Here is a 10,656-nt window from a genome sequence, read left to right on the forward strand (position 1 = left end):
TGACAACACAAGTAGAATCCTAAAGGAGCCATGGAATATGCAAATGACCAGGCACTACGGCTCATGCCTATAATCTCAATACTTTGGGAGGCTGAGGCTGAAGGTTGTTTGGGAGGCCAGAAGTTTGAAACCAGCCTGAGCAAGGAGTTGGTTGAACTTGTTTGTTTGAGACCAGAGGAGCAAGACCTCATCTCTACAGAAAATACAAAATTAGCTGGGCATGGTGGTGTGCACCTAGCTACTTGGAAGGCTGAGGTGGGAGGATGGCTTGAGTCTAGGTGGTTGAGGCTCCAGTGAGCTATGACTGTGCCACTGCACTTCAGCCTGGCAACAGAGTGAGACCCCATCTCTGGAAAATATATATACACATTTTTTTTTAATTAAATGAAAATTTGAAAAACAAAGGAGGAAGGCCCCTCCAGGCAGGAGGATCAGCGTGGGCAGAGACTTGGAGGTAAGAGTGGTGTGAGACGGCAGCAAAAAGCAGTTCAGTGTTGCAGGAGCCCAGATTTGTGTGGCAGGAAGAGGCAAGAAGTTTATCGCACCTGCTGAGTGTTTACTGTATGCAGGGCCCTATTCAGGCACTGGGTTTAGGCACCATGAGCAAATGTACACAAAGCCCCTGCCCTCATGGCTCTTCCATTCTAAGGGAAAGAGGAGAAAAAAACCAAACCAATAAGCAAACCAAGGCATAATATTCATGAGGAGGTAAGTGCTGAGGGGGGAAATAACGTGGAGTAAGGGGCTCCTATTTCATGACATGTAGCCAGAAAAGGCCTCTTGATGAACATATCCTTAGTGGAGACCTGAAGGAGACAGGGCAGTGAGTGGCAAAGCATCTGGGTAAGGTACGCTCAAGGAGGAGGGAACAGCGAGCACAAAGGTCCTAAGGCCTAAGCAAGGTGAGGCCGGAGACAGGTTGGCAGAGGCCAATTCAGAAAAGGACCTTACATGACATGCTAAGAATTATCTTTCCTCTTCTTTTTGTAAAGTGTAAGAAGCCAGCGTTGGGGCTTTGTTAGTCCATTCTCACACTGCTATAAAAAAAATCCCCAGCTGGGTGCAGTGACTCACGCCTGTAATCCCAGCACTTCAGGAGGCCAAGGCAGGCAGATCACTTGAGGTCAGGAGTTCAAGACCAGCCTGGCCAACATGGCAAAACCCCATCTCTACTAAAAATACAAAAATTAGCCAGGCATCATGTCACAGGCCTGTAATCCCAGCTACTTAAGAGGTTGAGGCGGAAGAATCGCTTGAACCTGGGAGAAGGAGGTTACAGTGAGCCAAGATCATGCCACTGCACTCCAGCCTGGTGATAGAGTGAGACTCTGTCACAAAAAAAAAAAAGAAGAAAGAAGAAAGAAAGGAAGAAAGGAAGAAAGGAAGAAAGAAAGGAAAGAAAGAAAGAAAGAAAGAAAGAAAGAAAGAAAGAAAGAAAGAAAGAAAGAAAGAGAAAGAAAGAAAAGACCTGAGACTGGTAATTTATTCAAGAAAGAGGTTTAATTAACTCACAGTTGTACATTGCTGGTGAGGATTCAGGAAACTTACAAACATGGCAGAAGGCAAAGGAGAAGCAGGCACCTTCTTTACAGGGTGACAGGATGAAGTGAGTACCAAGTGAAGGGGGAAGGGCCCCTTATAAAACCATCAGATATCATGAGACACACTCACTATCATGAGAACAGCATGGGGGAAACTGCCTGCATGATCCAATTACCTCCACCTGGTCCTGCTCTTGACATGTGGGGATTATGGGGATTATAATTCAAGATGAGATTTTGGGTGGGGACACAGCCAAACCATATCATTCTGCCCTGGCCCCTTCCAAATTTTATATCCTCACATTTCAAAACACAATCATGCCTTTCCAACAGTCCCCCAAAGTCTTAATTCATTCCAGCAATAACCCAAAAGTCCAAGTCCAAAGTCTCATCTGAGACAAAGCAAGTCCCTTCTGCCTATGAGCCTGTAAAATCGAAACCAAGTTAGTTACTTCCTAGATACAATGGGGATCCAGGCATTGGGTAAATACACCCATTCCAAATGGGAGAAATTGACCAAAACAACGGAGCTACAGGTCCCATACAAGTCTGAAATCCAATAGGGTAGTCATTAAACCTTTAAGTTTACCATGTAAACTTTAAGTAAACCAAAATGATCTCCTTTGACTCCATGTCTCACATCTAGGTCACACTGATGCAAGGGGTGGGCTTCCAAAGCCTTGGGAAGCTCTGCCCCTGTGGCTTTGGAGGGTATAGCCCCCCTCTCAGCTGCTTTAGTTGGCTGGCATTGAGTGCCTGTGGCTTTTCCAGGTGCATGGTGCAAGCTGTCAATGGATCTACCATTCTGGGATCTGGAAGACAGTGGCCCTCTTCTCACAGCTCCACTAGGCAGTGCCCCAGTGGGAACTCTATGTGGGGGCTCCAACTCCACATTTCCCTTCCACACTGTCCTAGCAGAGGCTCCCCATGAGGGTTCCATCCCTGCCACAGACTTCTGCCTGGACATCCAGGCATTTCCATACATGCTGTGAAATCTAGGCACAGCCTCCCAAAACTCAATTCTTGACTTCTGTGCACCCACAGGCTGAACACTAAGTGGAAGCCACCAAAGCCTGGGGTTTTCACCCTCTGAAGCAATGACGTGAGTGATACCTTGGGCCCCTTTAGCCACGACTGGAACTGAAGCAGCTGGGACACACAACACCATGTCTCAAGGCTTCACAGAGCCGGGGGGAGCCTGGGCCCATCCCACAAAACTGTTCCCCCACCTAGACCTCAGGACCTGTCATGGGAGTGGTTGCCATGAAGGTCTCTGACATGCCCTGGAGACATTTTCCCCTTTGTCTTGGTGATTAACATTTGGCTCCAGGTTACTTAAGCAAATTTCCGCAGCAGGCTTAAATTTCTCCCCAGAAAATGGGCTTTTCTTTTTCTATTGCCTCCTCAGTCTGCAAATTTTCCAAACTTTTATTCTCTACTTCCTTTTGAATGCTTTGCCACTTAGAAATTTCTTCTGTCAGATACCCTAAATCATCTCTTTGAAGTTCAAAGTTCCACAGATCTCTAGGGCAGGGGCAAAATGCCACCAGTCTCTTTGCTAAAGCATAGCAAGAGTGACCTTTACTCCAGCTCCCAAAAAGTTCCTCATCTCCATCTGAGACCACCTCAGCCTGGACTTCATTGTCCATATCACTATCAGCATTTTGGTCAAAGTCACTCAACAAGTCTCTAGGTAGTTCCAAACTTTCTCATATCTTCCTGTCTTCTTCTGAGCCCTTCAAACTGTTCCAGCCTCTGCCCGTTACCCAGTTCCAAAGTCAATTTCACATTTTTTAGCATCTTTACAGCAGCGCCCCACTCCTGGTACCAATTTACTGTATTAGTCTGTTCTCACACTGCTGTGAAGAAATATCTAAGACTGGGTCATTTATAAAGGAATGAGATTTAATTGGCTCACAGTTCCACATTGCTGGGGAGGCCTCAGGAAACTTATAAACATGGTGGAGGGCAAAAGAGAAGCAGGCATTTTCTTCACAGGGTGGCAGGAGGGAGTGAGTGCCAAGCAAAGGGGGAAGAGCCACTTATAAAACCATCAGCTCTCGTGAGACTCACTCACTGTCATGAGAACAGTATGGGGGAAACCTCCACCTGGTCCCACCTTTGACACTTGGGGATTATGGGGATTATAATTCAAAATGAGATTTTGGGTGGGGACACAGCCTAACCATATCAGACTTAGAAAACAGAAATGAAGGCCTCAGAAGCGAGTTTCTTCTCTGACTCCCTCCTGCCCTCCTAGCTCTCAGTCCTATTCCTGAAGGCTAGGCATAGAAACTAGAATCGTTCTTCCACAACATGGGCTGTAGAAACCAGAACCTCTTCTCCCCAAAGCTAGTCATAAAACCTAAAAATACTACTCTAACTTTCCCTCCAACTTTCTGTATAAAAACTGGCCATAAAGAAATGATCTTTCCTTTGACTGTAGGTCATAAGACCCCCATTCCAGAAAAGGTCCTGCTCCATCCCCAGAAGGAAGAAGTACTGCTCAGAGAGACCAACAAGAATCTAGACAGGCAGGCCGTGCTGGGTTTTCCCACTCAGTCTATCAGCTTTAGATTAGACCCTTTTTGTCCAGTCGTATTTCTACATGGCTGTTTGTACTTCATTGAACATAAGCAAAAAATGAACAATTTCCTCTGTATCTTTGGGTCTTCATTCTAAAGACTCCCATGAACACATGTTAAATAAATTTGTGTACCTTTTCTCTAGTTAATGTGCCTTTTGCGAGGTGATTTTTCAGAGAACCTTTAGGGGGCCAAGGAGAAGGCTCTCCCTTGGCCCCTGTGTCAGCAAAAGGTTTAAGTAGAGATGAGGGGGCACGCCCCAGGTTAGATTTTGAAGTTCCTCTGACTTCCATGTGGAGAATGGACCAGGTGGCAGCAGGAGGGCCAGTGAGGCATCTGTTATGTGGTCCGGGCTGGAAGTGATGGTGGCCTGGATGGTGGATGGAGGGCATGGGGCGCTGAGGAGGAAAAATGGGGGTGCTGAACTAACTATCAAGGAGGCAAACCCATAGGGCTAGGTTGGTTGCTGTTGCTGGGTTGGTCAGGATGATGGGAGGCCATGGGAGGAAGGCAGGCCCATCTCTTAGACAGAGGCAAACAGGGATGAGCAGGACTGGGGAAAAGACACATTTAGTTTTGAACGCCTGAACCTGAGGCTCCTATGGGACATCCCTGTCTTGGGGATGACGATCTGGGGCTCCAGAGAGATCTGAGCCGGAAAGGAGGTTGAGGAGTTGTCATCATGATGGGGGGTTGGGAGTAGTGCCTGACCCACTCGTCATTTGCCGTGGTTTGTGACTATTGAACTGGGAGATAAGGAGGCCCAGGACAGAACCTCAGAACCCAGGAAACCCCCAGGGTTTAAAGGGTGGAATTGAAGCTCACAAGGGAACCAGGGAGTCGTCTAGGCCCCAGGGAGAATGAGGAGAGAGTTTCAAAGGATGATTCAGTGGGAAAGAGACAGGCAATGTTAAGGTTTTCCCCAGACCTACTAAATCAAGGATGAAAATATGTTCCTGGAATGTTGGCAGACAGTAAACAGAATGACACCTCTCTTAACAGACTAATGTGGATCTATCTGCAAGGTTGGCATGTGTCTGTAGTCCCAGTTACTCGGGAGGCTGAGGTGGGAGGATCGCTTGAACCCAGGGGTTTGAGGTTACAGTAAGCTATGATTGCACCACTGCACTCCAGCCTGAGTGACAGAATGAGACCCCATCTCTAAAAGTAAAAGTTTAAGAGGACCAGGCACGGTGGCTCATACCTGTAATCCCAACACTTTGGGAGGCCAAAGCAGGCAGATCACGAGCCCAGGCGTTTGACACCAGCCTGGGCGACGTGACAAAACCCCATCTCTACAAAAAATACAAAAATTTGATAGGTGTGGTGGCACATGCCTGTAGCCCCAGCTACTCAGGAGGCTGAGGAGGGAAGACCACCTGGGCCTGGGAGGTGGAGGCTGCAGTGAGCCAAGATTGCACCACTGCATTCCAGACTGGGTGATGAAGCAAGATCCCCCCATCTCTAAAAATAAAAATTAAAAGAGGCCAGGTGCAATGGTTCATGCCTGTAATCCCAGTACTTTGGGAGGCCAAGGTAGGCAGATCACTTAAGCCCAAGAGTTCAAGACCAGCCTGGGTAACATGATGAAACCCCATCTCTATAAAAACTACAAAAATTAGCCAGGCATGGTGGTGCATGCCTGTAGTCCCAGCTACTGGGAAGTCTGAGGTGGGAAGATCACCAGAGCCTGGGAGGTCGAGGATGCAGTGCACGGAGATCACACCACTGCATTCCAGCCTGGGTGACAGAACAAGACCCTGTCTCAAAAAAACACAATTAAATTAAAAGAAAGGTTGTATTTGTTCCCTACTGCTAGGTACCAAATGACTCCCCAGCCTAGGGGCTTAAAGTGGCAACAAACAGTTTCTGTGGTCCAGGAATTCAGGAATGGCTTAGCTGGGTGGCTCTGGCTCAGAGCCTCTCATGAGTTTGCAGTCACAGTGCTGCTGGCCAGGGCTACAGTCATCTGAAGGCTCAACAGGGGCTGATGGATCTGCTTCCAAGATGGCTCACTCACATGGCTGATGAGCTGGTGCTGGTGTTGGCAGGAGGCCTCAGTTCCTCATCCTGCAGACCTCTCCCCAAGGCTGCCTGAGTGTCCTCACAGCATGGTGACCGGCCTCCCCCAGAGTGAGTGATCCCAGAGGGAGCACCATGGGCCACTGTGTCTCATGACCTAACCTCAGAAGTCACACACTGTCACTGTTTCCACAATGTCTTAGTGCAGTCAGCCCTATCCAGTGTGGGAGGGGATATTCATGAAGACAGGGGTTCCTGGGAACCATCTGAGGCTGGCATCCCCAAGACAAACAAAGTGTAAACATGAAGTTCTCAGCAGTATGTTTCATTCACAAAGATTTGTGGAAGCTTTTTAAAGGCTCCCCAATTACATAACACACGATAGCTGATACGGTTTGGATCTGTGTCGCCACCAAATCTCATGTCGAATTGTAATCCCCAGGGTTGGAGATGGGGCCTGATGGGAGGTGATTGGATCATGGGGGCAGAGTTTTCATGAATGATTTAACACCATCCCCTCTGGTATAATGAGTGAGTTCTCACAAGATCTGGTTAAGGGTGTGGCACCTCCCTGCTCTCTCTCTTCCTCCTGCTCCAGCCGCGTGAAGTGCTGGCTTCCCCTTCACCTTCCACCACGATTATAAGTTTCCTGAGGCCTCCCCAGAAGCCAAGCAGATGCCAGCATCCTGCTTCCTGTCCACCCTGTGGAATCGTGAGCCAAATGTCTCTTCTTTATAAATTATGCAGTCTCAGGTATTCCTTTATAGCAGTGCAAGAATGGACTAATACAAAAGCTATGTACTTATACTTTCATAGAACATCTCTGGAAAGATGTACTTTTCACGAACTTTTTGAATCTCACATTTTTCTCCTCTTCTAATAAATACATATTTTAAAAATGATTATCAGATAATCAAAAGGAGTGTCCACGGAGTTTGGAAAGAAGTTTTTTCATATATCCAAACCACAAATATTTGTGAAGCTCCTACTGTGCGCCAAGCTTTGTTCTTGGCACTGGAAATGGTGAAGGGAACAGGGCTTCGCCTCCCTCACGGGCTAGGTTCTTTTCCTAGGGCTGCCATAACAAAATGCCACTGATGGAGTCCCATAAGCAAGAGAAGTGTATCGTCTCACCATTCTGGGGGCTAGAAGTTTGAAATCAAGGTGTCAACTGGGCCGGTTATGTTGAGGGCTGTGAGGGGAGGGCCTGTTGCAGGCTGGCTTCTTAACTTGTGGACAGCCGTCTTCACGTTCAAGTGGCATCCTTGCCATATGTACGAGTGCCCACATTTCCCCTTTTTATAAGGACACCAGTCTATTGGATTAGGCCCTACCCTAATGACCTCATTTTAATGTGGGTTCCTTTGTAAAGACCATTTCTTCAAATAAGGTCACATTCTGTGACATTGAGGGGGTTGGGAATTCAACATAGGAATTTTCAGAGGGGGGACACAATTTAACTCATAACCTGAGTGAGGGAGATGATAAGCAAAGGGGTCTATAACACCTGAGGAGCCCGGGGAGATGGAGAGGGAGAAGGCAGCCCGGGGGAGGTCCATGATGGGCAAAAGGAGGGGTGGCCTGTAGGTAGAAAGTGGGGTGGGGAGCAGAAGAAGCGGACAGAGGGTGGAGAGTCACCAGGAGACATGTGCAGCTTTGAGGAGCTTTGGCTGAGCAGGGAGCCCGGGGTGGTGGCTGGAGGGAAACCTGGGATCAAGAGGGAGTCTTATCTGATTTTATGATGAAAAATCTTGTAAGCTGAAAAGACAAAAACAAAAATCAGAAAAGGAGGGCAAGGCCGCAGGTGGAGGGACGGGCCTCTTCTGGGTGCGGAGAGGAAGAGAGAGACGGAGGAGAGGCAGGTGTATGTTCATGGTGTGGGGTAGGAGATCTGCTGAGTGAGGAGGTGCCAGGCTGCAAGGGCCCTGAGGAGGGAGAAGGCTCAGGGTTTGGCTGAGGGACACAGGAAGCTTGCAGGAAGCGGGGGCTCCCAGCCCTCTCTCAGCCCCCAGACCTCCCTCCCAATCCCCAACCCATCCTGGCAGCTTCTGTCCTTCCGTTTCCTTCTCATCTCTCCCAGGGCCCCTCCTACGGCCTGTGGGTCTGTCCCTCCCCACAGCTGTCCTGCTGATCAATGGATGCTGTGTTCTCTCTGGCTCCCCTCCACGTGTCCCCGCCTCGCAGGGGCCATGGCCTCACCCCGGGGGTGCACAGGCCTGTGGTCAAAGCAATCTCCATCTGGCCGCAGGGAAGTTCCGCCTCCACATCTATGACAATATTTGAAATTCTTCAGAAGTTGCATTTTATGTTATCACACCCATCGGGTCCTGCCCACCTTTTGAAAACCCTCCAGGGACCCCCGACTGCTCAGAGAACAAAACCCAGACACTTTAAAGTGACCTCCAAGGCTCTGCATGCTTCAGCTTCTGCATTGCTTTGTAGCAGCTTTTTATCTTGAAATAATTTTAGATTTACAGAAGAGTTGCAAAGACAGTATGAAAAATTCCAGGATACCTTTTCTCTGGTTCCCCTCACGTTAACGTCTTACAACACCATAGCACATTTACAAAACTAAGACATCAACATTGGTACAATGACTTGTTACTTTTGTAGGAAATGAAAGTAATTATGGACTTTTTTCGTTTTTATTGTGGAACATGCCATAGAGACAAAGGCACATATATACGGTCTGAAGAATAACAATAAATACCCTTGAACTCACCAATACATTTAAGAAATATAATATTACTGTTACCCCTGACACTCTGCATGCTCCTTCCTGATCACACCCCCCTGCCTCAGTGATTGAAGCAGGAATGTTAATATATGGGGGTGACTGATGACAGAGAGAGAAAGAAGAATGCATTACTTCCAATTCCAAGACAAAGCATCACACAATGCCACAGAGGGCCATGGGGGCAGCACCAGGAAGCCGTGCAGATGCCTGCGTCATGCTTCCTGTGCACCCTGTAGAGTGTACACCCTTGGGTGAGGAGGTAGAAGCAGGGGCAAAGACACAAGAGTGTACACCCTTGGGTGAGGAGGTAGAAGCACCAGGTCGAGGCTTTATTGGAGTTTCCAGGGGAAAGGCAAGGCAAGGCAAGGCAGACTAAACATCGTGCTCTCAGAACGGTGCACAATTTAAAACTTATGAATTGTTTATTTCTGGAACTTTTCATTTATTTTCAGACCGAGGTTGACCGCGGATAACTGAAACCACAGAAAGTGGAACCACAGATAAGCAGGGTTGCTGTATAGTATATGATCATCTTCATGTTACAATGTTTCTATTTTCTTTTTTGAGACAGAGTCTTGCTCTGTGGCCTAGGCTGGAGTACAGTGGTGCAATCTCAGCTCACTGCAACCTCCGCCTCCTGGGTTCATGCGATGTTCCTGCCTCAGCCTCCTGAGTAGCTGGGATTACAGGTGTGAGCCACCAAACCCAGCTAATTTTTGTATTTTTAGTAGAGACGGGATTTCATCATGTTGGCCAGGCTGGTCTCGAACTCCTGACTTCAAATGATCTGCCTGCCCCGGATTCCCAAAGTGCTGGGATTACAGGCGTGAGCCACTGCACCCAGCCAATGTTTCTGTGTTCAATTGTTAATGGCTATCTGATTTCTCTCCAGGTGCACAATGCTTCTTTGAGTATCTCCGTATCTGTGACTGATATCCAGATGCAAGGCTTCTTCTGGGCATCCCTGGGAATGGGAGTGCATAGACATGCATGGTCAAATTACAGCACAGCCTCTACACTTTTACTGAAGATGGAAACCTGTTTTCCAAAGTTTACTTGCCTAACATGATGTAACTACCATGCAAAAATAAAATTAAGAATAAAAATTTAAAAATGAAAGTTTACATGTTCACCAGCTCCCTCCAGACCCTCATCTGCCTTTGGTGCTGTCTGGCTTTATTTGTTTGTTTATTTATTTATAGAGATGGGGCCTCCCTATGTTGCCCAAGCTGGTCTCAAACTCCTGGACCCAAGTCATCCTCCCAAAGTGCTGGGATTACAAGTGTGAGCCACCATGCCTAGCCTGACTTTAAAATTTTTGCCAATCCAGTGGATATGTAATGATATCTCAGTGAGTCTTAATCTGCACTTCTTTGATTGATAATGAGATTGAACATTTTTTCATGTTTTTAAATCATTTATGCTTCTTTTGTGAAATTCCTGTTTTTTGTTGCCCAATTTCTATTGTGTTATTTATTAATCTTTTTCTTATTGTTCATAGGCGTTTTTCTATATTATGGATGCTGCTCTTCGGTTAGTCACATGTGTTGCAAATCTTGCAAATTGTGACTCTTCTTTTCATTCTCTGAATGGGGTCTTTTCATGACAGGGTCCTCTAAATTTTAATATAGTCAAATTTGTCAACTATTTTCTTTATGGGTTAAACTTTTTAATCTCATGTTTTTTTAAGTTTCATTAAAGAATCTTTTCATAAAGATGCTCTCCTATATTTTATTATAAAGTTGTAAAGTTTTACCATTTATATTTAAAT

General features: G+C 46.9%; 1 long non-coding RNA gene across 1 annotated transcript in view; it reads left to right on the top strand.

Annotated features, from left to right (window-relative positions):
• Positions 1 to 10,004, top strand: part of LOC111553291 — a 28,907-nt gene extending 18,903 nt beyond the window's left edge. Inside the window, exon 2 of the long non-coding RNA XR_002734882.1 lies at positions 9,778 to 10,004. This is a non-coding gene — a long non-coding RNA (uncharacterized LOC111553291). The remainder of the gene's footprint in view (positions 1 to 9,777) is intronic.
• The last annotated feature ends 652 nt before the right edge of the window (positions 10,005 to 10,656 follow it).

Source organism: Piliocolobus tephrosceles, chromosome 20 (genome assembly GCF_002776525.5).
Source record: "Piliocolobus tephrosceles isolate RC106 chromosome 20, ASM277652v3, whole genome shotgun sequence".
Classification (NCBI taxonomy): Eukaryota; Metazoa; Chordata; class Mammalia; order Primates; family Cercopithecidae; genus Piliocolobus; species Piliocolobus tephrosceles.